Source organism: Mirounga angustirostris, unplaced genomic scaffold (assembly GCF_029215605.1).
Source record: "Mirounga angustirostris isolate CCGP_5_RB_7025 unplaced genomic scaffold, mMirAng1.0.hap1 SCAF_15, whole genome shotgun sequence".
Taxonomy (NCBI): Eukaryota; Metazoa; Chordata; class Mammalia; order Carnivora; family Phocidae; genus Mirounga; species Mirounga angustirostris.
Window position 1 is genome coordinate 83,623,270 of NW_026991723.1, and position 27,844 is coordinate 83,651,113.

A 27,844-nucleotide genomic window follows, 5' to 3' on the forward strand; every position below is an offset into this window, starting at 1 on the left:
GAAATATATCAGGATATAGCAAGAGAGACATTAAAAATATGTATTTCGGTTTTGAGCGAAATCCAATTAAGTATTTTACACGCATTTCTCTCACATCCCCTCAAAACTTTAATTAAGGGCAAGAGAAGGATTTAATAAGCAAAAATAGCACACAACTGTCTAAGGTCTGTACAACTCTTATCACATTCTACCTCCAATTACAGTTAATGTGGTTAAATTTTGACAGCTGTTAGAATGTGAGCTGTTTGAAAGCAACTATTGCCTCACTATTTCTATCCACGCATATGCTTATATAAATGTTTGCTAAATGCAAGTAAAAAGTCAGGTCTGGAGTCAGAGATCTGGGAGGAATCTTGGTTCAACTCCCTAACTAGCTATGTGACCACAGGCAAGTATCTGAGTTTCCGTTTTTTCATGGAGTTTTGAGATTCAACGAGATCATATATAAAGTGCTTTGTACCATTCCAAGCACACAGCAAACACTCAATGTATGTAAACTACTATTATTATTTAACCCAAAACAAAACCTGTGCTAATTTACCTTGAAAAGTACTCATATTTCTCAGTCCAAAACAGAGAGGAAGAGCCAGGACCCTCAACTCTTGTTGGTATCTACGAGGTATGCAAGCGCTGCCTGTGTGGTCGCAGAGCTACCTGTTAGCTTCTCCATGAGCTCCTTCTAGTCTCTGAACCATAGCTTCTCATTGTAAAGAATCTCCCAGCTCTAGTATCAATGTTACCTATAATTATATGGGCCCTCAATCATTGGCTACTAAGAGAGATACCAGATCTCAAAGAACCAGTGTGGTAAAGAAGAGCCAGGAATCCAGGAGGGCCAAGGCAACTCTACCAAATGGAAACACTGATGGCTGCACTCAACATTCATTGCTGTCGGTGGGTTTGAATCTGAATCAACTCACTGATCAATGAATGCAAACTGCGGACCAAACAACCTAAGGGAAGCAAAAGCAGTCACCTGAGTGCATCAGCTACCATGCTGGGTGGGAGCTGCTGCTGTCTCCAACACACCAGCTAAAGCCTCTCTTGCTCTCTTTGATTCTAGTATGAAATAAGTACTCTAAGTTCCTAGTGCCTTACTTTTTCTTATTTTTAAAAAATGTTCTAGAGTAGGGTTGCCTGGGTGGCTCAGTCGGTTAAGCGTCTGCCTTCGGCCCAGGTCATGATCCCAGGGTCCTGGGATCGAGCCCCACGTCAGGTTCCCTGCTGAGCGGAGAGCCTGCTTCTCCCTCTCCCTCTGCCTGCCACTCTGCCTACTTGTGCTCTCTGTCTGTCAAATAAATAAAATCTTAAAAAAAAAAAAAAAAGTTCTAGAGTTAAAAGAAATGGTACTTTATAGGAAGAACAAACTGTATACCTTGACATCACACTGTATTAAAAAAACCAATGCTTTCATAATTTTCTAAATTAAAAAAAATCACATACTCATTATTTAAAATTTAAATATTGAAATAAAGTAAAAATTAAATATCCCTTTCTTCATCATCTTCCATTTCCTCAATGGAAATCACCTATAAATAATAAGTTTAAAAACTTGCTATAATCAGTAATAAACTTATTTATATTATCTAGTATTATTAAAATAATAAATATCATAAACTATACACTTATTTTATGTCCTTAGAGACCTTCATCCACGCACATACAAATGGATATATATCTATAATTTTGTGGGGCTTTTGAGAGGTGACTTAAACAAAAATGAGCTCATTTTATATTTATTGCTTTTTCACTCAGCTATACTAGACAGCAATTATAGACAGCCTTCTGCAACAATCTTGCTATATTGTACTGGTTCTTTTACATGACTACATAGTATGCCCCAGTACGAAGGCCCTGGTTATTATTATTCAAATGTACTTAATCTCTTTTGACCAAAACTATGAGGCTCATTCATTCTGACCTTTGCAAACCATGTCCCTCAAACAGGAGAAGAACCTAAATGAAATGGGAAATGCCCATCATTTTTCTAAACAAAATGTAAAATGTAGTACCAATTCTCTGACTTCTATAACATGAGATGAGCCACTGAATCTTTCATGATAATGATAGGAAAACAAACCTTGGTCACCAATAATTTAATCATACACTTAAGTCTGAGAGAAAAACAGATTCTCATAGCAAAAGTCAAATTAAATAAAGCAGTAGGAAAAGAGTCTTATCAAGTTAGCATCCAAAACCAGGGATAAGAAGAAAGTAGAAGTACAGGTGTAGTGACACAAGAACTAAAAAGAAAATCAAAGCCGAGAGAAAATGCAAAAAAATGACAAGAATTCAGGAGAAACAGAGGGTTCAGGCCAGTGTTTCCCAATCTGGTTGTATATCAGAATCATCTAGACCAGTTGCTTTAAAAAATGCAGATTCCTGAGTTCTACCCTAGACCTGATGTAGGGTCCTAGAATCTGTATTTTATTATACCAAGCATTCTAGGCATTATTTTTCTTTTTTAAAGATTTTATTTATTTGACAGAGAAAGACACAGCGAGAGAACGCAGTGGAAGTGGGAGAGGGAGAAGCAGGATTCCTGCGGAGCAGGGAGCCCAATGTGGGGCTCGATCCCAGAACCCTGGGATCATGACCTGAGCCGAAGGCAGACACTTAACGACTGAGCCACCCAGGCGCCCCTCTAGGCATTATTTTTCAACCACCAATTAATTACTTCCAAATTTTCTGAAAACATTAGAAAAGAATGTCCAACACGTTCTTTGAAAAATGTATACCTGAACAAGCATGCCACTTATTTACTTACACAGAGAATCAATAGTCTTTAAATATGCCAATAAAAAAATAACCCATTTCAGCCACCAAAATCCTATGCAGTTTCTCTTGGATAAAGCTAAATGCTACATGGGCGCCTGGGTGGCTCAGTTGGTTGATCATCTGCCTTAGGCTCTGGTCATGATCACAGGGTTCCGGGATTGAGCCGCGCCCCCCACCCTTGTCAGGCTCCCTGCTCCGCGGGGAGCCTGCTTCTCCCTCTCCCTCAGGCGGCCACTACCCCTGCTTGTGCACTCTCTCTCTCTCTCTGTGTCAAATAAATAAATAAAATGTTTTTTTAAAAAACCCAAACAACAAAAAACTAAATGCTACAGGAAGGGAAATAATTATGTGAGTTTAAGGGTATTTTTTGCAGCTAAGACTGTAAATAAATACACGCAATAGAGAAAACATGTGGCATGTATAGGGAACATAAGGAGAATGGTCCAGAGATTATTTTAGGGAGTCATGAGGAGCAGCACTGAAAAGGTAAAAGGACAAATTACAGAAGACCTTGTGAGCCAGGGAGAAATATTTAGAATTAGTGCAACAGGGAGCCACTTTAAGCGCTGAGCTCCAAAAAGAGATAATGAAACCAAGACTTTGAGAAGATTGACCAGGTATATGAAGCGGGAGGAAAGGAAGAGAGATGTGAAAGAGACAAAAAGAGAGAGAAAGGAGAGAGAGAGAGAAATCTGTTGCACAAATGAGCTGAACTAAAACTGAGGCAGCAGGAGTGGAAAAAAATAGAAAGGGTATCTCCAAAAGGCATTTTTGCTTTTGTTTTTGGTTGTTTTCTGTTTTTCAAAATAGATTTGTTTTCTTTTTTAGTACTATGTGGTCACTGAAAAAGTCATACAAAAGAGAGAAAATTAAAGTACACTAGTTGGCCCCTTCCCATCATTCTGTTGCATGTATAATATCCTCCCAAATAAATATATCAGAGATGTTGAAAATACATGTATTTGTATTTAGAGGAAAATAGCACAAATTATACATATTGTTCTGAAACCTTTTTTCACTTAAAATATTGTGGCCATCTTTCCAGGTCAATAGACCGAATTGGCTCAAACAGAAAAGACAGCAAGGAGTCAAGAATGGTGCCTAACTTTCTTGACTAATTAGGAGCCTGGACTGCATTAAGAAATGAGCAATTTTACTTTATTTTTTTAAGATTTTATTTATTTATTTGACAGAGAAACACAGCGAGAGTGGAAACACAAGCAGGGTTAGTGGGAGAGGGGGAAGCAGGCTTTCCCATGGAGCAGGGAGCCCGATGCGGGGCTCGATCCCAGGACGCTGGGATCATGACCTGAGCCAAAGGCAGACACTTAACGACTGAGCCACCCAGGCGCCCCAAGAAATGAGCAATTTTAAAATGGAAAAAAGACAAGCTCATTTTTTGAACAGAGGATGCACATTTGTGATTTACAAGCATAAAGCTAAGAGTGAATGAGCTAAGTACAGAAAGAAAGATTTTTCTTTTATCGAACACAAACAGTTACTGGACACATACCATGTACCTGGACTGCAACTGAAGCCAGAAGATGTGAAGGGAACCAAGTACATAGTGAAAATGAAAAGTACGTAACAGACCAAATTCTATGATCAAATAATTTCAAGTGTGAAAAGGTCTGCAAAAGGAAAATCAAGATACTATGGGAGCAAATAATAGAAGGAACCAATCCAGTCTTGAGGGTGAGAAAGGCCTGGGAAGTGACCACAAGAAAGTGACATTTAAATGAAGACTTGAAGGATAAATGTAATGACCTGGGTGAAAGAGGTGGGGTGAAGATTCTGAGCAAAGGGAATGAATGGCATACCTACAGGCCAAAGGCGCATAGTACTTGCACCAAACTGAAAATATGGCTGAAACACACAAAAGATAGAGAAGAGGTCTGGAAATGGGGCTGGATAAGGTAGGAATTTAAAAAGTTACTGACAGTCTTGCAGAGAACAATTCTGGAGTGATAGTCACAGAAGAAAACAGATTTCTGGAAAGGTAGTGGTGAAGAGCTTGAGCTAAATAAATTCCAGCTACATGACTTATCAACTATGTAAACCTGGAAAAGTACTTACCTTTAAATCTGTTTCATCTGTAAATAGGAGATACGATAACAGTATTTGCTTCACAAGGCTACTTGTGAAGTAAGGATACATGTAAATTATTTCACACAGAGCTTGACACAACAAAATACTAAAATGTGCGTACACAAACATGTACAAGCAGACACTGACTGATAGGACGTAAAAAGCAGACTGAAGTTCAAACAGACTAGAAGCAAAAATGTTAACCACTGAAATCTTTAAGTTGTAGAATTAAAGGTGATTTTATGTTTATTATTTATAACTCATCTATGCCTTCCAAGTATTTAGCAATAAGCATAAACTATTTCAACAATTAAGAAAAATTATTTTTAAATGTCTTTTTTTTAAAGCAAAGATTTCTTTTAGATGCAAGATCTACCTATGTTTGGGTGAAAAGCAGATGGAAGAATCCACAGTGGAAAAGGAAGAAAAGATGGACTATTTTAATCAAGAAAGGGAACCTGTAGAAAGCACAGCTACAAGGATAGTAGAAAGTGACAGGCTCCAGGTCCATGTGGATGTGGTCACTTTGGAGGGCAGACACATCAGCCTCAGAGAATGAAAATGATGAAGGAAATTCCAGCCTACTTCTGTTCTCTCAGGCTGTATCTCAATAGGATCCAACTGGACCTTGTGATCCTGTATCTTGGCAAGGAGCCTGGCATGGAGTAGACACTCAGTAAATGTTTGTCAAATGAATTTCCTTATGATTTCTGGCACAGTTATATTTAAAACTCAGGAAGTGGCCTGCTCCTTGACCAAGCACTGGATACCTTCAAACCATCTGTGCCATGAATCATAGTTCCAACCCAGGTATAATTTTAATAACCACCAGATATCAGATTTGTCCTTGATTACTATACTTGCTATAGAACCCCTGAATTTACACTTTAGTCTAACTTCCCCTCCTTTTCTTCAGACTAAATCTACTGAAAACATGTGCAATCAGTCAAAATCACATGCCCCTTCTGCTCCTGTTCCCAGTAAACAGTTGAGGCAAAACATAGAGTATAAAAGATGTGGTTTAGGATATGGGGTCAGAAAACTTGAATTTAAGTCCAATTCTGCCATAGTTGTGTGCTCTTGGACAAGTGAGTCACCCTGTAAACCCTCCTTCTCTGTAAAATGAGGACTAAGGATACCTCTCCTATCTCACAGGATTACTGTGAGGCCTCAGCAAAACAAACAAAAAACAAAAATTAAAAAAAACAGTGAAAAGTACAGGACATAGCAATACAGCCCAAAGCATCCTAGTATGTGAGCCCACTCCATCCTCTTTCAGCAGACAAGATACCCTCATTCCTCAAATTCTCACCTACTTGTCAATCTGCAGCACATATTTGCAAGATGCCTAGCTGGGACTAATCTATAACCTGGGGCTGAAAGTAAGCATTTTTCTCTATATAAGTATCATCTGCCTAGACAGCCCATCAGAGCCACACTCCAAACAGTTGAGTCATTCTCCCAAACAAGGAGAAAATTCTTTCTGATGGACTTTAGTGAGACAGGGCATAGGGTAAGTCTTTGGGAGCAGGGCGGGTCTAGGCCTCCAAGTGAAAGACTAATATGAGACATCACAAATCAATAGGACATCACCTGACAAACTTAAAACCATTTTATTAGAAAAAAAACCCCACAAAACACTTTTTTCCAAAAGTCTCCAACCAATCTTAGGTACTTTTTAGTTTTACAACTTTACTTAGATTTAATTTATATACCATACAATGGATCCATTGTAAATGCACAATTCAATGACTTTTATTCACTCATTTATAGAGTTGTGCAACTAAGACTGCAATCCAATTTTAGAATATTTTCATCATTCCAAAACTCCCCTTGAACCTGCTTCCAATCAACTCTACTCCTACCTTTAGACCCAACCAATGATCTGTATTCTCTCTATAAATTTGCCTTTTCTAGATATTTCCTATAAATGGAATCATATAATACATAGTATTTTGAGTTTGATTTCTTTCATTCAGCATGTTTTTGAAGTTTATTCATGTTGTAGCATGTTAGTAGTTCATTCTTTTTTACTGTTGAATAGCATTCCATTATATGGATATTCCACATTTTATCCCTTTACCAGCTGATGGACACTTGGATTGTTTCCAGATTTGGGCTATTATAAATAATGCTGCTCTAAACATTCATATACAAGTCTTTGTGTAGACATACATTTATATTCCTCCTGGATAGATACCTAGGAGTGAAACTGCTGCATCATATGGTAAGTTTCTATTTAACTTTTTTTAGAAACGCATTGGGGGAGGGGCAAAGGGAGAGGGAGAAAACTTAAGCAGGCTGTAGAGCATGACACAGGGCTTGATCTCACAGCCCAGAGATCATGACCTGAGCTGAAATCGAGAGTTGGATGCTTAACCGACTGAGTCACCCAGGCGCCCCTATGTGCAACTGTTTATCAAATTTCCAAACTGACTTCTAAAGTGACTGTACCATTTTACATTCTCATGGCAATGCACAAGGTTTCCAGTTCCTGTACATCCTTACCAACACATTTTTATAGTTGTTTTGACTACAGCCACTCCAGAGGGTATGCAGTAGAAATTCATTGTGATTTTAATTTGCATTTCCCTAATAACGAACGATGTTGAACACCTTTATGTGATAAAATGTCTGTTCAAGCCTTTTGTCTCGTCTTTGATTCTTTCATTTATTTTTATTGTGATAAAATATACATAACACAAAATCTACCATTTTAAACATTTTTGAGTGTACAATTCAGTGGCATTAAATTCAAGACTGTGCAACCACCTATATACTTCCAGAATATTTTGTTTTATTTTTATTTTTTAAAGATTTTATTTATTTGACAAAGAGAGGCACAGCGAGAGAGGGAACACAAGCAGGGGGAGTGGGAAAGAGAGAAGCAGGCTTCCCAGCTTCCTACGGAGCAGGGAGCCCAATATGGGGCTCCATCCCAGGACCCTGGTATCATGACCTGAGCCCAAGGCCGATGCTTAACGACTGAGCCACCCAGGCGCCCCTTTTCACAATTTTAAACAAAAACTCTCTACCCATTAAACAGTAACTATTCATTCCACACTTCCCCTAAGCAACCTATTCTTTAATCACTTCCCCTATTTTACTTTCTGTCTCTATGAATTTGCCTATTCTAATTATCACATGTAAGTGGAATCATGAAAAAAAATAACTTTTATTTAAAAAAATAATTTTAAAAACTATCGTCCTCTGAGTTGTAAGAGTTCTTTATATATTTTGGATACTTTTTTTTTTTAAAGATTTTATTAGAGAGAGAGAGACAGCAAGAGAGGGAACACAAGCAGGGGGAGTGGGAGAGGGAGAAGCAGACTTCCTGCTGAGCAGGGAGCCCAATGCGGGGCTCAATCCCAGGACCCTGGGATCATGACCTGAGCCGAAGGCAGACGCCCAATGACCGAGCCACCCAGGTGACCCACTTTATAGTAATTTTTGAAACCATGTAATGAAAGTCCTTCCAATGTTGTGCTTTCTCAAAATTGTACTGGCTATTCTACTTTAGGTCCTTTGCATTTCCACATAGATTATAGGATTAAATTTCTTCAAAGAAGTCAGTTGGGTTTTTTTTTTTTTTTTTTAGAGAGATTACATTGAATCCATACATCAAATTGGGGATAATTGTCATTTTAACAATGTTTAGACTTATAATCCATGAAGATAGAATGTCTCTCCATTTATTTAGGTCTTTTTAAACTTCTCTCAACAATATTTTATAGTTTTTAGTGTACAAATCTTGTTAATTCTTTTGTTAATTTATTCCTATGTTATTCTTTTGATGCCAATCATGAATGGAATTCTTTTTTTACTTTCATTTCTAGATTGTTGCTAGTATACAAAAAAATTGATTTTTTGTGTATCTGTATCCTGTGACCTTGCTTAAACTCAGATCTATTTGGGGGTTTTTTTTGTGAATCACTTAGGTAATTTAGATGCCTCCCCATCCTCACCCCATTGCACTAGGTAGAACACTCCAGTGAAGAAGTCGTAGGAGTAGACTTAAAAGTGGACATTCTTACCTACTTTGTTCCCAGTCTTAGGGGAAGAGCGTTCATATTTCACCATTAAATATTACGTTAGCTTAAGCATTTTCACAGATGCCCTTTATCAAGGTACAGAAGTTGCCTACTCTTCCTGGTTTGTTGCGACATTTATCATGAATGAGTGTTGGATTACATCAAATGCTTTTCCTGTGTCTACTATGTGGGTTTTTGTTTTAAACCTTTTATTAATATGGTTTATTACAGGACAGCAAACTATGACCTGTGAGCTAGCTATTTTGTTTTACTGAAACAGAGGCACATCCACTTATTTACATATTGTCTATGGCTGTTTTTGCAGTACAACAGCAGAGCTGAGTAGTTTCAGCAGAAACTGTAATGGTCCAAAAGCCTAAAATATTTACCAACTAGCCTTTTTCTCTAAGAGAACATCTGCTGATCCCTGGTATGTTACATTGGTTTATACATACTAATCCAACCTTGCATGCCCGGGATAACACCAATTGATCATGATCCATTTTTCTATGTTGTTAAATTTGGTTTCCTAATATTTTATTAAAGATTATGGTGTCCGTATTCATAAAGGATATTGGTCTGCAGTTTTCTTATGGTATCTTTGTCTGGCTTTGTTAACAGGGTAATAGTGTCCTCATAGAATGAGTTGGAAAGTGTTCTTCCCTCATCTACTTTCTAAAAGAGTTTGTGAAGGATTAGTTTCAGTGCTTCTTTAAATGTTTGACAGAATTCACCAATGAAGCCACTTGGTCTGGGCTCCGCTTTGCAGTAATATTTTTAATTATCGATTCAATTCTTTAATTTTTATAGGTCTATTCATATATTCTATTTCCTCTTGAAACTGGTTTTAATAATTCGTGCCTTAGGCATTTGTTCTAGGAATGTGTCCACTCCATTTAAGTTGTCTAATTTGTTGAGAGAAAGTTGTTCATGATTTTCCTTTACAATCCTTTTAACTACTTTCGAGTGATCTCCTTGCTAAACTCAATTAGTTCCACTTGTTTCTAATATGTTGTAAATATGAGATTATATCATTTATGTAAAAAGTTTTAATTCTTTAATAATTTTATTTACAAAAATAACTGTCCCATATGTCATAGTTTGTTGACCTCTGTACCATGCCATGTTAATAAAATATATATTTTTTTAAATCCCAAAATGATCACCTTGCTTTGGGTTTGGTTTCTTATCTAGTTTCTTTCTTTTTTTTTTAAGACTTACTTGAGAGAAGGGGGAGAGGCAGAGGGAGATGGAGAGAGAAACTTAAGCAGACTCCACAGATCCCACCACCCCAACATCAGGAACATCTTTATCTAGTTTCTTAAGGTGGAAGCCTAGATTAATGCTTGAGACCTTTTTTCTTTCCTAATATAGTTATAAACTTAAAAGTTATAAATTTTCTTCTAAGCACTGTTTTAGCTGCATTCCGTGAAATATATTTTCATTTTCATTTAGTCCAAAATATATTTAAATATATGTATATATTTGCCTTAGGATTTCTTCTTTGACCTATGGGTTATTTATAAGTATGCTATTTAATTTCAAATATTTGGAGATATCCTAGATTTCTTCCTGTTATAGATCTCTAATTCTGTTGTGGTCATAAAACATACCTTGTAAGATTTCAATCCTTAAAAATAATTGAGACTTATTTTATGGCCCAGAATATTCTTAGAGACTGTTCCATGTGCCCTTAAAAAAATGTATATTCTGCACAGAGTATTCAATAAATATGAGTTGGTTGCCAGTGTTAAGTCTTCTGTAACCTTCCTAATTTTCTGTCTAGTTCTTCTATCAATTATTGAGAGTCGGGTATTAAAATCTGTAACTATTATTGTTGAATTTTTTATTTCTCTTAATTGCTGTCAGTTTTTGTTTCATGTATTCTGGTGCTGTTGTTAGGTATATTTTTATAATGGTTATATTTTCCTCATCTTGATCCTTTTATCCTTATGAAATGTCCCTCTCTCTAGTAATATTTCTTAAAGTATATTTTATCTGTTATTTATATAGTCACTCCAGCTCTCCTATGGTTACTATTTGTATGATCTATTTTTTTAGCATCTTTTTATTTTCAACTATTTATCTTTAAATCTAAAGTATGTCTCTTATTGACAGCATAGAGTTGCATCTTGCCTTTTTATCCAGGTTGATAATCCCTACACCTTTTGAATAGGCAGTTAGTCCATCTACATTTGATATAATTATTGACATGTTTGGATTTATGTATGCCATTTTGCTCTTTTTATTTATTTTTTTTAAGATTTTATTTATTTGACAGAAAGAGACGCAGCGAGAGAGGGAACACAAGCAGGGGGAGTGGGAAAGGGAGAAGCAGGCTTCCTGTGGAACAGGGAGCCCGATGTGGGGGCTCTGTGGGGCTGATCCCAGGACCCTGGGATCATGACCTGAGCCGAAGGCAGACACTTAAGGACTGAGCCACCCAGGCACCCCTTGCTGTTTTTATTTCATGTCTTTGTCTTTAGCCTCTATTTCTCCATTGCTATCTTTTTGGGTGTGAAAAATTTCTGGTATATATACCATTTTAATCCCTCTGTTGACTTTTTCACAATTATTTTTTGTTATATTCTTTGTGGTTGCTCCAGGCATCACAAATCTTTTACTTATCACAATCTAGCTTAACTCCAGGAAATACAGAAACCTGCTCCAATATATTTTCTATTCCATCTCTCTCTCTCTTTTTTTTTAAGATTTTATTTATTTGGGGCGCCTGGGTGGCTCAGTCATTGGGCGTCTGCCTTCGGCTCAGGTCGTGATCCGAGAGTGCTGGTATCGAGCCCCGCATTGGGCTCCCTGCTCCGCGGGAGGCCTGCTTCTGCTTCTCCCACTCCCCCTGATTGTGTTCCCTCTCTCGCTGTGTCTCTGTCAAATGAATAAATAAATCTTAAAAAAAAAAAAAAAGATTTTATTTATTTGAAAGAGAGAGTATGAAAGAGCACAAGCAGGGGGAGCAGCAGAGGAAGAGGGAGAAGCAGGCTCCCTGCTGAACAGGGAGCCCAATGCGGGGCTCAATCCCAGGACATGACCTGAGCCCAAGGCAGCCACTTAACCAACTAAGCCACCCAGACGCCCTTCCTATTCCATCTCTTTTATATATGTGTTATAAACTCAACAATACAGTATTGTAATTATTCTTTAGACAATCTTGTCATTTTAAAAATTAAAAGAATAATATAAAAATATAGTTGTATTTAACTATACACTTACCATTTCCAATGTTCATTTCTTCTTATGGATTTGAGTGACCATTGCTGTCACTTCCTTTAGTATTTTAAGGCAGGTCCGCTATCAACAAATCCTCTGCCTTTTTTATGTGGGAATGTCTTTATTTTGCCTTCAGTTTTGAAGAAGAGTTTTGCTAGATAAAGAAATCTTGGTTAATGTTTTTTTTTCCTTTCCACATGTTAACTACGTCATCCCACTGCCTTCAGACCTCCTTGCTTCTGATAAGAAGTCAGCCGTAAATCCTATTGTTATTCCCTTGTATGTGATGAATCATTTTGTTCTTGCTGTTTTCGAGGACGGTCTCCTTGGGAAGATTTTGGCCTCTATTTTTTCTAGTATTTTCTGCTCTTCTCTCACTCCTTTCTTTTTATATATGTATATTCTTAGGTATACATTTGATGTTGTCCCACAGATCTCGGAGGCTCTGTTCATTGTTCAGCATTTTTCTGTTCATCATAGTAATTTTTATTGACGTGCCTACAAGTTCACCAATTCTTTCTTCTGCCATCTTAAATCTGCTGTTGAGTCCAGCCTAGTTAATTTTTCATTTCAGTTACTATAATTTTCAAATCAAGCACTTTCATTTTGTTTTCTCTTAAAATTTCTCTTTGAGATTCTTTATTCATTCATTGTCATCATAGTTTCCTTTAATCCTTTTAGCATGATTCCCTTTATTTCACTGAAATATCTCTAATAGGGGCTTTGAAGTCTTTGTATGCCAGATACAACATCTGGTATCACTAGAGACAGTTTCTACTGATTGATTTTTTTTTCCTGAGTATGGATTACACTTCAATTTTTTGCATGTCTTTTAACTTTTTTGTTGAATACTGAACATATAAAGTAAGGTACTACTCACAACTCTAGATTCTGAGTTTTTCTCAGCTAAGGTTTTGTGATGGTGGTGGGTTTTTATTTTTACTAACTTTCCAGGAATAAATCTGTGAAATCTGTCTCTCCTACAATGTGTGGTACCTCAGGATTTTTTCCCTTGTTTTTATTTTGAAGGCTGGCTTCTAAGGGTCGCCCCTCTAGCTGCATAACTTACTGGCTGGTCAGAGGTGGTGCTCACCTTGAGCCCTTTTATTCCCCACTGATCGATCTGTGGTTGGGATGGGGAGTATACTCTCACTTTAGGCCTTCAAGTCTACTACAATTTTTACCTACTGCTGGGCTTTCTCACACATCCTTTGCACTGGCCAAAAATGGGTAGATGGCTTGGGCTTGCACCGTTTCTACTATGCATGAAGCCTCCACTCAACCCAGGATACATGGAGAGCTTATCAAACTCCCTGTAGTTGCCTCACCTCCCAGAGCTCTCTGTTAAAGCCCTGTCTAGTCTTGCTGCTCCACTGTTTGCCCCAAACAGGACTGTAACTTTAGGCTAGTAAAGCTGCTTGGCTCTCCTTATTTCACTCGCCACCAAGATCATCACTTTTAATTGATAATATTCCAAATCAAGTGAGCCCCCTCCCACAGGAGTAATAAAGCTGCTCGTTTTCATAGCCTACCTCACCCTAGTAGAACTACTACACTATCAGGGCTAAAAAAAGGGAGCAATCCTGGGTAAGATCACAAACTTGTGTTTTATACAAAATTCAGTGGTTTTCATGAATAAACACTTCTCAACTTGTTATAAGCCTGTAATTGTTTCTGACAGTTTTTTTCCAGCTTTATAGTTGCTTATTGGGGGCAGGATTTGTTGACTTACTTACTTACTCATGCCAGAAATGAATCTCCTCAGACATGTTTTTATAAATCTCTTAAGTAATAAAATCCCAGGCTTGGTAAAGCCAAACAGTCTGAAATCAAATCTGTTTTCCTGGAATTAGACCCAAGTGCCATAATACCTAAACTGCTCAAATACAACTCAATTCAAAAATATATATACAAGAAAAAACTTCCCTGGGGAAGGCAGAGGAATAAAGTTACTCTAGAATATTGGTATTATTTTCAATTCCAGAAGACAATAATACAAAAATTTGAATATCAGGTAGTTATTTTCAGTTCCCACCTCCCAAAAGCCCTAACTATTGGAGTCACTAGTACTCTGTACATGTATATACAATCTGAACAATCCTAAAGCCAATCATGGCTAGGATAAGAGTACACAGACAGCCTCAGATCTTGTCACCAGGTAGGTACTCAAACAGGTCTTATACAAAGGAGGACATTGAGTGCTACAGCTGGCCCTGGCCACTGCAATTAAGCCCATAGCATGCCTGGGTGTGTCTATCTCATGGGTCCCTTGCTCACTAGCCTGGGCTTAACTCTTGGCCCCTCTGGTCATTACCATCCCAAGACCTAAAAGTCCTGAGTCTTAATACTTGTACTCCCAGCCAGTAACTGGTTAGTTTGAAATTATTCTACTTGCGAAACTTTAGGCATCACCTAATGCCTGGATTCTCACTTCATTTGCCAGTTCTGCATGCCCTCCCACTCCAGGGCTGACAAATAATTCCTAATCAACCATGCCCCTGAATTTGCCCTACCTATTCACTGTCCCTCAATGCCAGACTTAATGGTGAATTTCCACAACCTCCAACCTGCCCGCTACCTGACTGAAGTTATGTCAGATAATCTGTCTATTCTATTCATATTCTCCTTAAAATGTATCTGTACCATCTACTGTAATCAATGGGCTACAGCCCCTGACAAGACAAATGGACACCTAACCCAAGCTGGGCTTATCCTCTTTCCTGAGCATTTAAAATCTGAGCACAAATGCTTCAGTTAGCCTGTGTTGAGCATGGGTGCTGGAAAGACACGACAAGGCAGAGCAGAGACAGCCATTTTCCATCCTGGATACAGAAGCAAAGATCAGTTTGAAGGAGAAAAGAAAATAGGAAGCAGAGGCACCAGAAAAGCAGAAATAAGATTCCATATGACCACAGAGAGATGGGAAAGAAATTCTGGTCTTAACCCTTTATGAAATTCAAAAGAATGCTCCGTCCTTTAAGCCTCAAGAGAAACCCTGTACTTTCCACCAATGTCCCCATTTTAAACTAGCTTAAGGGCGCGGGGAGGGGAGGGTATTCTGTTGCTTGCAACTGAACTACTCAACACCTCTGGTTTTTCCCTGGCTACCAGTCTCTATTTCCCAGAAACCCACATCACTCACACTCTGGTTAGACTAGTTACTTCTCCACCATACAGCTCCTTGTGTTCAACCCATGTCTTTTTGGCTATACCAAGATTCTTTACAAACCCCTAAGATTAGATCCTATTCTTTAAGCTCTGGAGTTTTCTTTCGTAATGAGAGGTAGTGTGATCTTCACCTTTTAGCCTCAGCTTCTCACCTAGGAACCACCACCTACTTCATAAGGTTGTGACAGGAATTATGTGAGAATAAAGTCTTTGTCACATCATCTGACACATGGCAAGCCCCACTAAAGGTAGTTTCTTTCAGTATTACATGAATTAAACTTGTACATTCTGAACATTAGGTAAAAATTATTTCACTAATATTTAAGACCTGAAAGACACCAAGTATATCAAGAAGACTAATCACAAGTAATTTCTGCTGGGTAGTATTCTTTTCACATGATAGCACTTTAATACACAACTTGTGAGCAGCCATACCAACTTCCAATCAACATCTATTTCTCCCAAACTTGTTTCTAGTCCCACTGTATTTCTGAAGTTTTGAAAATGACCCTGTGCTCTTTCACCTGCATTTGTAGGATCTTTTAAAATAATTTACCAATGCTGTTATGAGATTTGTTTGCTTACTGATATTTTTACCAGTTTGTTTGGGGAAAAACAAAAAACCAAAAAACCAAAGGTCAGAGATTGAAGCTAAGTGGTCAAAAATCACATTTATTAAACTTATGTGAAGAGATTATATTTTTAGTGAATTATAGTCAAGGGCCAAAATTAACATTACTATTAGGAAAGGGTATAAGGCATTTTAATTTGAAGTTTTTGTCTAACAAAACCTCTAACAGAAAAAGAGAAAGGGACAGAGACTAAATATTACAATTAAGGTTATTTTGATAAAAATTACATTTAGGGCTTGGCTTTTACTGCATCTTATAATTATGTTGACAGATTCCTGGACAAATGAGGTGCTAAATAATCCAGACGCTAAACAAATCAACAAAAGTCCCAGCACAAAAATCATTACATAAAGGATTTTATTTCCTTCTCACTTATACAGATCTACTCCATTCAACATAGGGAAAAACAATTCCTAGAAGAATCATTTGGTTTTAGACTCACATAACAAATAATAATTGTCAACAGGAGTGATCACATAATGAGGAGTAATTCTATCAACAGTATTAGAGCTATTATTATAAACATCTGTGCATACACAACGACCACATACATACATATACACAATGGTCAAATTTTGCTTTAAGTCTCAGAAGAACACTCTTATTCTATTTCATACCTAGTTCTAGAGGCCCATTGCACTGAGCCTCCTTCTAGCTAGCCTGTGGCTATTTTTCTACCTTCTCCTCTTCCTTCCCAATCTTTTAGCCCCAGGATTCTCAAGATTGGAACTTAAAGATCCTCTTGGTGAATTAATCCAACATTCATTCACCGTATGAGTGGCTGATGTTCAACTATTTCTACTTATGAACAAAGGCTATTTTAAGTAAACTGTTGACTGTTAACAAAATTATGTGTTTACGCACTAAAATTAAGAAAAGACTCTTCAGTATTCCACTAAGAAGCCTGGCTGCTACAAAATGGGTGACAATGTTGCAAAAACCCTACTGCAAATAAACATATAAAATCAGTTGGAAATCTTGCAGTTCTCAGAACTCCATTATTACTGCTGAAATAATTAGTGGTAGTTTTCAATTGCTGCTATTCTTGCTTTTTAATCTTCATTTATGGCTCATTCAGCAAGGTCATTTTCAAAGATTTACTTATTTGAGAGAGAGCGGGCACATGAGTATGCACAGGAGGGGCAGAGGGAGAGAATCTCAAGCAGACTCCCCCGAGCACGGAGCCTGACTCACGACCCATGAGACCCATGAGACCACGACCTGAGCCAAAACCAAGAGTCAGGTGTTCAACCGACTGAGCCACCCTAGCAACGTCATTTTCAAATCAGTTTGATACATGTTGTGTGCGATGATGGGTATTGCATCAACAGTATCCTTATTTTAAATTTTCCAGTGATTAGACTTTGATGTGTTCATGTCATGTTTCAAATAGGAGTCCTACCTCAATTGTTAAAGCACATTTATCATCCTTACCCTAAATTTATTTGTACATAATAGTCCATTTCCAATACAAAACAGGAACATTCAGGTTAAGTAGGTAATGGGGTTCTGCCTAAGTTGGCTGAGGTCAAAAAAGCTAGCATCTCTGCTATAACCAAGCAAGCTACTCTAGGATGCCAGGTCACATTACTTCCAGCCTAGTAGTCCTCCCAAACTTTTTCTCTAAACTACCTCAAGGACCATTAGAAACTCACCCCATATATTCTGAGCCCCATATATTTTGCCCAAGATTTCTTGGAATCTCATATCCCCTTAATGGACTTTCTTCCTTCATCATTGTCTTTAATTCCTTGTCCAGGAAGATCTCTGTTCTCCCAATTTCCATTTTTATAAGAAAAACCCACACCTTAAACTATAACATTCATAAAAAGTCCTCCTTTTTTAATGCCCAAGGAAAGGAGTCTTAGACTCAAAGGACAGCATGGAGCCATTAATGCCTCTTCCTGCATTTTCCTGTAGATTTTCAACGCTCGGATGTAAGTGCACATCCTTCTTGTCCCCACTCCCCAAACTCAGATCCCTTTGCATTAACGGTTCGCTTTATCACCTTACTCCTCTAAACCCCCAATATTCAACTGGATAGCCACTGAATAGGCCAAGATTTTGAAGTCTGAGAGGAAAGAAAGGGAGGCAGCAAAATGGATTCTGACATATTTTAGAGTTTTCATGCATGCTTTTACAATGAGCTAAAGACTCATTCCTTCTCTCAGATTCTGAGGTTTAGCTGTATTACTTTTCACAAAATCTTGGTTTTCTATTAACTATGAATTCTACAAGCATTTTCTTCTATTTTTCAGTCTGATTCTTTGTTCTTGGCTCTTCAGTTAGGGGCTGTTGCCACCTTGTGGACTAAGTGGGAATAAATGCCAATGCACTACCACAGGTTCTCATCTCTGTAAGACCACTAGATGGTGACTTCAAGTTTGAAGTAAGAGACTTCCCAAACCAATCTAGAAAACCAGTTAGTTGGTTATGACTACACAAAAAATAGATTCACACAAATAAAATAAAAAGGAATATGTCCAAAATAATGAGTTAAATAAATATCTTTTGGAGGTAGTGGCCTGAGGTTAAGAACCTCTTAACCCAGGCTTTGACTCTTAGCAAACTAGGAATACAAGGGAACTTCCTCACACTGATAAAGGGCATCTACAAAAAATGCATAGCTTCCTGATTTCAAAACTTACTACAAAGCTACTGTAACCAAAACAGTGTGGTACTGGCATAAAAAGAGATAATACAGACAAAACAATGGACAGAGCCCTGAAATAAACTCTCACATATATGGTCAATGATTTTCAACAAGGTTTTCAAAATCATTCAATGGGGAAGGGACAATCCTTTCAAAAAATAGTGATGGCAAACTTGAACATCCACATGCAAAAGAATGAATGTGGACCTTACACCATATACTCAAAAATTACCTCAAAGCAGATCTAAATATAAGACCTAAAAGCATAAAACTTTTAGAGGAAACACAGGGAAAAGCTTAATGATGTTGGATTTGCCAATGACACCAAGGGCACAGGCAACAAAAGAAAAAAAAGCTGTACTACATCAAAATTAAAAATTGTATATAAAAGGACACAATCAACAAAGTAAAAAGGCAATCCATGGAATGGGAGAAATTATTTGCAAATCATTTATCTGATAAAGGGCTAATATCCAGAAGAGATAAAGAACTCTTATAACTTATAAGGGGTGCCTGGGTGGCTCAGTCAGTTAAGCATCTGACTCTTGATTTCGGCTGTTCACTGGGCATGGAGCCTGTTTAAGATTCCCTCTCCTTCTCCCTCTGTTCCTCTCCCCAAAAACAAAACAAAACACTCTTACAACTCAAAAGAACAACAAAACTTGTTTAAAAATGAAAAGACTTAAATAGGCTTTTCTCAAAAGAAGTTATACAATACATGTATCTATACATGTGCCAAGAGGCACATGAAAAGACGTTCAACATCATTACTCATGGGGGAAATGCAAATCAAAACCACAGTGAGGAATCACCTCACACCCATATGGATGGTTACTATCAAAAACACAGAAAATAGGGTGCCTGGGTGGCTCAGTTGGTTAAGCGACTGCCTTCGGCTCAGGTCATGATCCTGGAGTCCCAGGATCGAGTCCCGCATCGGGCTCCCTGCTCAGCGGGGAGTCTGCTTCTCCCTCTGACCCTCCCCCCTCTCATGCTCTATCTCATTCGCTCTCTCAAATAAATAAATAAAATCTTTAAAAAAAAAACACACAGAAAATAAGTATTAGTGACAATGTAGAAAAATTAGAACTGTTCTTCACTGTTAGTGGGAATGTAAAATGACACAGCCACTGTAAAAAACAGTATGGTGGCTCTTCAGAAAATTAAAAATAGAATTACCTTATGTTCCAGCAACTCCAGTGTTGGGTATATACCCCCAAAAATTGAAAATAAGGACTTGAAAAGATATCTGCACATTCATATTTGCAGCAGCTTTATTCACAATAGCCAAAAGGTGTAAGTGACCCAAGCATCCATCAACAGATGAATGGATAGACAAAATGTAGTATATATATACAATGGACTATTTATTCAGCCTTAAAAAGAAATTCTAACACATGCTACAACATGGATGAACCTCGAAAACATTATGCTAAGTAGAAGAAGCCACACATGGAGCACGTGGGTGGCTCAGTCGGTTAGGCGTCTGCCTTCAGCTCGGGTCATGATCTCAGGGTCCTGGGATCGAGCCCCGAGTCAGACCCCCTGCTTGTCAGAGAGTCTGTTTCTTCCTCTCCCTCTGCCCCTTCCCCCTGCTCATGCTCTCTCTCTCTCAAATAAGTAAATAAAATCTTAAAAAAAAAAAAAAGCAGCAGCAACCAGCCACACACAACAGGGCAAATACATGATTCAGCTTATATAAGATACCTAAAATAGTCAAATTCGCAAGAGACAGAAAGTAGAATGGTGGTTGCCAGAGGCTAGGGGAATGGGCAACTATTAACAGGTACAGGGTTTCAGTGTTACAAAATGAAAGAGTTCTGTGGATGGACGGTGCTTATGGCTACACAACAATATGGATATACTTAATGGCACTAAACTGTACATTTAAAAAATGGTTAAGATGGTAAATGTTATGTGTATTTTATCACAATTTTTTTTTTAAAGATTTTTATTTATTTATTTGAGAGAGAGGATGAGAGGAGAGAGAGAGCACATGAGAGGGGGGAGGGTCAGAGGGAGAAGCAGACTCCCCGCCGAGCAGGGAGCCCGATGCGGGACTCGATCCTGGGACTCCAGGACCATGACCTGAGCCGAAGGCAGTCGCTTAACCAACTGAGCCACCCAGGCCTAAAAGAAAATGAATCTAAAAGAATCTATGGCTAACAACATACTTGAGAGTGAAATACTGAACTCTTTCCCCTAAGATCAAAAACAAAACAAGAATGTCATTCTCACCACTTTTATCTACTATATTAGACTGGAAATCTTAGCCAATGCAATATAGTAATAAAAATAAACAAAACTCATAAACATCAAAAGGGAAGAAGTAGAATTGCCTTTATTCAAAGATATACACATTAAAAAGTCCCAAGGAATTTATTTTTTAAAGTTACTAGAACTGGGAAACAAACTTAACAATGTTATATGATACAAATTTGATATACAAAAATCAATAGCTTTTCTATACTAGCAACAAACAATGGGAAAACAACATTTTAAAATAATACCATTGACTACAGCATTAAAAAAAAGTATTTAGGATAAGATTAAAGAAAGATATACTAGATCTCAACACTAATCTTTCAAAAACCTGATGAGAAAAAACAAGTAAGTTCTAACTATGTGAAAAGATACACTAAATTCATAGAAGACTCAGTTCTAAAATGACAACTCTCCCCAAATTGATAGGATCAATACAACCCAATCAAAATCTCAGGAGGCTTCTTTGTTTAAAAAAGAAAAAATTGACAAACTGATTCTAAAATCTTTAGGGAAATGAAAAACAAAACAAAACATCCTAGAATAGCCAAAATAACCTGAACAACTTTAAGGGAAAATGGAGTTGGAACACACTGCCTGATTTCGAGACTAATTATAAAGCAATGTTATTCAAGACACTGCAGTACTGGTAAAAAGATAGATTAATGGAGGAGAATACAATCTATAAATAGACTCATAAATATCAAATTATTTTTCAGCATGTGCAACAAAAATTCAAAATGAGGAAAGTCTTTTCAACAAATGGTGCTAAAACAAATGAATATTCATATAGAAAGACTTGGACTTCTTCACATACCATACAAAATTTTAATTTGAGATGGGTTATAGACATAAATGTAAAAATTAAAAAGTTTCTAGTAGAAAACACAGAACACCGCCTTCGCAACCTCAGGTTACGCCAAGATTTCTTAGAACATGGAAAGCATTAACGATAAAAGAAAAAATTAATAAATTAGACTTCCTAGAAATGTAAAACTTCTAATCAAAAAAGCATATTCATAAAGTAGAACGGAAAGCCACAGATTGGGAGAAAATATTCAAACCACATATTTGATGAAGGACTTGTATCCTAATTAAAAAAAAACACAACTCGGGCACCTGGGTGGCTCAGTTGGTTAAGCGACTGCCTTCGGCTCAGGTCATGATCCCGGAGTCTCGGGATCGAGTCCTGCATCGGGCTCCCTGCTCAGCGGGGAGTCTGCTTCTCCCTCTGACCCTCCCCCTTCTCATGCTCTATCTCATTCTCTCTCTCAAATAAATAAATAAAAATCTTTAAAAATAAAAAAAATAATAAAAAAATAAAATAAAATAAAAAAAACACAACTCAATAATAGGACAGAGAACATGATTTTGTTTTAATAGTCAAAAGACTTTGAATAGACACTTTTTTTTTAAGATTGTATTTATTTGAGAGAGGGAGAGAGAGCATATAAGCGGGAGGAGGGGCAAAGGGAGAGGGAGAAGCAGACTCCCCGCTGAGCAGGGAGCCTGACTCAGCCGATCCCAGGACCCCCCAGGACCCGGAGCCAAAGATCTGAGCCAAAGGCAGATGCTTAATCACTTAACCAACTGAGCCACCCAGGCGCCCCTGAATAGACACTTCGTATCTAAAAGGTGATATACGAATGGCCAATAAGAGCATGAAAAGGTGATCTACATAATTAGTCATTAGGGAAATGCAAACTAATGGGGCATCTGGGTGGCTCAGTCCATTAAGCATCTGACTCTTGGTTTTGGCTCAGGTCATGATCTCATGGATCATGGGATCAAGCCCACATCAGGCTCCATGCTCAGCAGAGAGTCTACTCGGAAGAGTCTCTCCCTCTGCCCCTCTCCCAACTCGTGCTTACTCTCTCTCTCAAATAAATAAATCTTAAAAAAAAAAATTGGGGCGCCTGGGTGGCTCAGTTGGTTAAGCGACTGCCTTCAGCTCAGGTCATGATCCTGGAGTCCCAGGATCGAGTTCTGCATTGGGCTCCCTGCTCAGCGGGGAGTCTGCTTCTCCCTCTGACCCTACCCCCTCTCATGTGCACTCTCTCTCTTAAATAAATCTTAAAAAAAAAAAAAAAAAATCAATCCATTACATGCCCACTAGAATGACTAAAATTTAAAAGTTAACAACACCAAATGCTTACAAAGATGTGGAACAACTAGAACTCCTACACTACTGGAACTGTAAAATATACTAACAATTTGGAAAACTGGCAATTTCATAAAGCTTAACATACATCTACCATATGATCCAACAATTCCTAGATATATGTCTAATAAAAATAAAAACATATAGCCACAAAAAACCTTGTACAAGAGTTTTCACAACTGCTTTATTCATAATAGCCAAAAACTAGAAACAGCCCAGGTTATCAACAGGTGTTATAGATAAACAGTGATATAGTCAATGAAATACTACTTAGCAATAAAAAGAAATAAACTACTAAAACCTGGAATAACATGGGTAAGTCTCAACCGCTATGCTATAAAACACTAGAGACAAAAGAGCACCTGTTGTAGGATTCCATTCATATGACATTTTAGAACAGGCAAAACCAATCTATCACATGACAGAGATCAGAAGTTAATGCTTCTTGGAGTAGAACAGTACAACTGACTGAGAAAAAAGCATAAGGCAATTTTCTGAAGGGATGACAATGTTCTGTATCTTGACAGAACATGGATTACAAGGGCGTATGCATTCGTAAAAAGTGCTTGAACCTTATACTTAATGTCTGTGCATTTCACTGTATGTAAATCATACCATTATTTTAAAAAGATAAAAAGTACATTGTTTCTGTAATCACACAAGCTCCAGCTCTGCCAGTTACCAGCTGTGTGGCCTTGGCCAAGTGTTAAATTGTCAGTTTCTTCATCTGTAAAATGGAGGGAACAAGAGTTGAAAACATCATAAGAACTGCAAGAATAAATGAGATAATGTTTTAAAACCATTAGCATACAGTAAATGCTCACTGAATATTACCCAAAAAAGTTAGAAACCCTTCCTAATGTATTTCAGTAAAGAAACAGAGGATTGGCTAGAGCAGCTAGATGCTGGAGAACTCACCTATATATTACCTCACTTATTTTTTTAAAACAACCCCTAACAGGGATAATTACTGTTCTATGGATAAAGAAACTGGTCACTCAGCAAAGAAGTGGCAAAAGTCAAGATGCAAACTCTCACTCATGTTTTTTCCACTGTACCATGCTATCTTCCATTAAGGTCATTTCCAGCAATGTAACCCTGCAACTGCCAAGACAACACAATCAAATGAGAAGCGATTAAGGATCCCTTTATTCTCGATAGTATGGTATGCCAATCCTGATGCTGAAAAGCAGGTCAATTTTGATAGCTTAACTGTGAATGGAGGGAGACCTGCAAGTAGAAGCCTGTAAACACTGCTCTAGGCTTTTACCCTGTTCTCAGGCTTCGAGATGGTTCCTGCTACTTGAGGATACAGATTCCCTTTCCTTAGAGCAATTTCAAGATAAGAGAATTCTGAATGTAAAAATCTGTGATCTAAGGTGGGAAACTAGAACATGAGTAGCTCAATTTGGTAGTGGTGGCACAGTTGGTTAAGCGTTAAGACTCTTGGTTTTGGCTCAGGTTGTGATCTCAGGGTCATCAGATCCAGCCCTGTGTTGGGCTCCATGCTCAGCTCGGAATCTGCTTGACTTTTTCCCTCTCCCTCTGCTCCTCCCCCACATGCTCTCAATCTAAAATAAATAAATAAATCTTTAAGAATATAAAATAATATAAAATAACATAAAATAAAATACAAATCTTTTGGGATGCCTGGGTGGCTCAGTGGTTAATTTAAGCATACAACTCTTGATTTCGGCTCAGGTTATGATCTCAGGATCGTGAGATTGAGCCCCATGTTGGGCTCCACACTGGGTCATGATCCTGCTTAAGATTCTCTCTCTCCCTCTCCTTCTGCCCCACCTCTCCCCACGCACGCACTCTCTCAAAAAATGTATTTTTTTAATAAAAGAGCTTTGTTAAAAATTAAAATAATGAAAGTTGCCCTATGATCCCATTTGGCCAAAGATACTCTACTGTTAACAAACAGTTCAGTGTATCCTTCCAGACTAAAATCTGCCCTTTTCCTTAGCAATTCTATAATAGTCCTCCATTGCATGGATAATCACAATCCATTAAACTAGTAGTCCTCTATTAAACTTTGAGCTGTTTCCAATTTTTTTGCTATTATAATTGCTGAAAGGAATATATTTTGACTATACATTTTGCATACCTGTCATTTCTTATAGGATAAAGACTGAGACGTGAATTGCTACATCTGTAATTTTTATTTTATTTTTTAAAGATTCTATTTATTTGAGAGAGACACAGTGGGAGAGGGAGAAGCAGGCTCCCCGCCGAGCAGGGAGTCTGATGTGGGACTCAATCCCAGGACCTGGGATCATGACCTGAGCCGGAGGCAGATGCTCAACAACTGAGCCACCCAGGCGCCCCTACACCTGTAATTTTTAATTTTTAAATTTTAAACCACTAAATCTGCAAAAGTAAACCTGCACATTTTCAGCTTTGACAGATATTATTAGATTATATTCATAATAGTTCCCATTTTCCCACACCTTCATCTGCACTGACAATTACTATTATTTAGTTTAGGTGCTACAAACTCAAATGCCTACAGAAGATGCAGGAGACATAATTGATGGAGGAGCCCATTTGGATCTGTGACAAACCTGAGAGTGCATGTTCACATCAAGAGGGCAGCCACTATTCTGTTCCAGTCAACAGATGTCATGTAGAAATCTAGTCCCAATTTATCAAGAAGGCCAAAACTCCAAATTTTTATGAAGATCTTGCAGGTTTTAAATGTTGACAACTAAAATGTTTTATTTAGGGGCGCCTGGACGGCTCAGTCAGTTAAGCAGCTGCCTTGGGCTCAGGTTTTGATCCCAGAGTCCTGGGATTGAGCCCCGCATCAGGCTCCCTGCTCCAAGGGGAGCCTGCTTCTCCCTCTCCCTCTGCCTGCTGCTCCCCCTGCTTGTGCTCTGTGTCAAATAAATAATCTTTAAAAATAAATAAATAAATAAAATGTTTTATTTAAATATTTGGTTAGTCAAACAAAATACATCCAAAGGCCAGACTACATTTAGCACATGGAATTTTGTGCTGAGATGAAAAAGATATAACATTGTATTCTCACTTTTTTAAATGATTATTTATTTGGGAGGGAGAGAGAGAGAGAGCACGCGCGAGCCCACACAAGTAGGGGGAGTGGCAGGCAGAGGGAGAGGGAGAAGTAGGCTCCCTGACGAGCAGGGAGCTTGACTTGGGGGATCCCAGTACCCTGGGATCATGACCTGAGCCGAAGGCAGACGCTTAACCATCTGAGGCACCCAGGCGCCCCACGTATTTTCACTTTGAATCTTATTATTCATGCAGTTTGTTTTCCTATGCTTACCAACAGAGGATGTATTTATTTAATTTTGGTTCATAGTAACTGTCAGCACCCTTCAAAGGAAGATGCTTGTCTTTTTTTTTTTTTTTCAGATCCACATCTACAACAAATATTAGACGACAAAAAAAAAAAAAAGATATGTACCTTCAGGTACTGAGGCTAAAAAGTGTCATCTTAGTTGATCAAAGTGTGGCCAGAAAAGGTGTATGAAGACTCTTGGGACTGAGCTGCTATTCTCTCCCCAGCGTAATTAGTGCACCACAAGAATTTTAGAGAAAATACTAATTTATAAAACTACATATAACTCTTGAAGAAGATGGCTTTAATAATCTAGTGTTTCAGGGGCGCCTGGGTGGCTCAGTCGTTAAGCATCTGCCTTCGGCTCAGGTCATGATCTCAGGGTCCTGGGATCGAGCCCCGCATCGGGCTCCCTGCTCGGCGGAAAGCCGCTTCTCCCTCTCCCACTCCCCCTGCTTGTGTTCCCTCTCTCGCTCTCTGTCAAATAAATAAATAAAATCTTTAAAAATAATAATAATAATCTAGTGTTTCCCTCTACTACCTGATACATTTGCTTAACAGCAAATTTTCTGATGAGGTATCAAAAAGGAAGAGAAGAATTCCCACACATCTCCCTTATTATCATACTTGGAATTGTAACCACTTTCAGCTTTTTTTAATGAAATAAAGTATAGGTTTGCACAAATCTTTCCCTGTTCTCAAAATGTTACTGCAAATACCGCTTCTATAGAAAGAACAACTGCAGCAACCTATCTAGCTTTGGTTTGTGCTCATTCCTTCTTAGTCATCCATTACAAATCTCCAGACCCAGATGTCCCAGCATTCCCCACACCCACCAGAGATAATGGCAGAGATCCATGACTATCCAAGGACCCAACAACAGCCTTTGAATGCAACTATCTTTTCATCAATTGTAAACAAGTCCTAAACTCTTGGCTCCATAGGGAGTCCTTACCAAGTCAGTATAAACTCTGTAATAGGGGCAAAGGTCAAGGGGATGAGAGCTCAGCCTAAGCTCTGAATCTCATACCACCCCTACCCTGTTCAAAAGAATCCTTATCAGAAAAGAACTCCCCAGCAAAAGGTCACATTCAGGAGACCTGATCTAGCAGTGATCTAGCAGATTCAGCTGGTTTTGGAAGTAGGCCCTTGGAACAGTTATGAATGTGAAATGACTAAATCACTAACCGAGTATTGTGAAGGAAAGGGAACATAAAGGGAAAAACAAGGGAGATTTGTGAATTTATCTTCATTTGTTTCAGGAAAGAACCTGTCTGAAAAATAGTGGAATAACCCTGAACCTGAGCCACAGAAGAAATCTCTTTGGGAACCTATTCCACAGTGAATTATTCTACTCTGTGTCCAAAATCATTCTAATATATGCAAAAGAGCCCAAATGACACTTAGTATATTCTTCTGCATACAAAAAAACCCATTACGTATGTTATAAATCATTATACTGCTTTAAGCTCTTCCATTAGCATTTGAGACTTGTCACAGTCAAGAAAACTAGAGACAGGATAAAAGAGGAGTTAAACA

The 27,844-nt window shown here is 38.1% G+C and overlaps 1 protein-coding gene and 1 long non-coding RNA gene across 3 annotated transcripts in view; one reads left to right on the plus strand and one right to left on the minus strand.

Moving 5' to 3' along the window:
* LOC123849993 (uncharacterized) overlaps positions 1 to 8,106 on the plus strand; it is a 47,101-nt gene extending 38,995 nt beyond the window's left edge. Inside the window, exon 3 of the long non-coding RNA XR_006792212.3 lies at positions 5,214 to 8,106. This is a non-coding gene — a long non-coding RNA (uncharacterized LOC123849993). The remainder of the gene's footprint in view (positions 1 to 5,213) is intronic.
* The window catches only part of NR6A1 (nuclear receptor subfamily 6 group A member 1), a 229,301-nt gene that overhangs the window by 160,437 nt on the left and 41,020 nt on the right, over positions 1 to 27,844 (minus strand). The gene's annotated exons all lie outside the window — the stretch shown is intronic.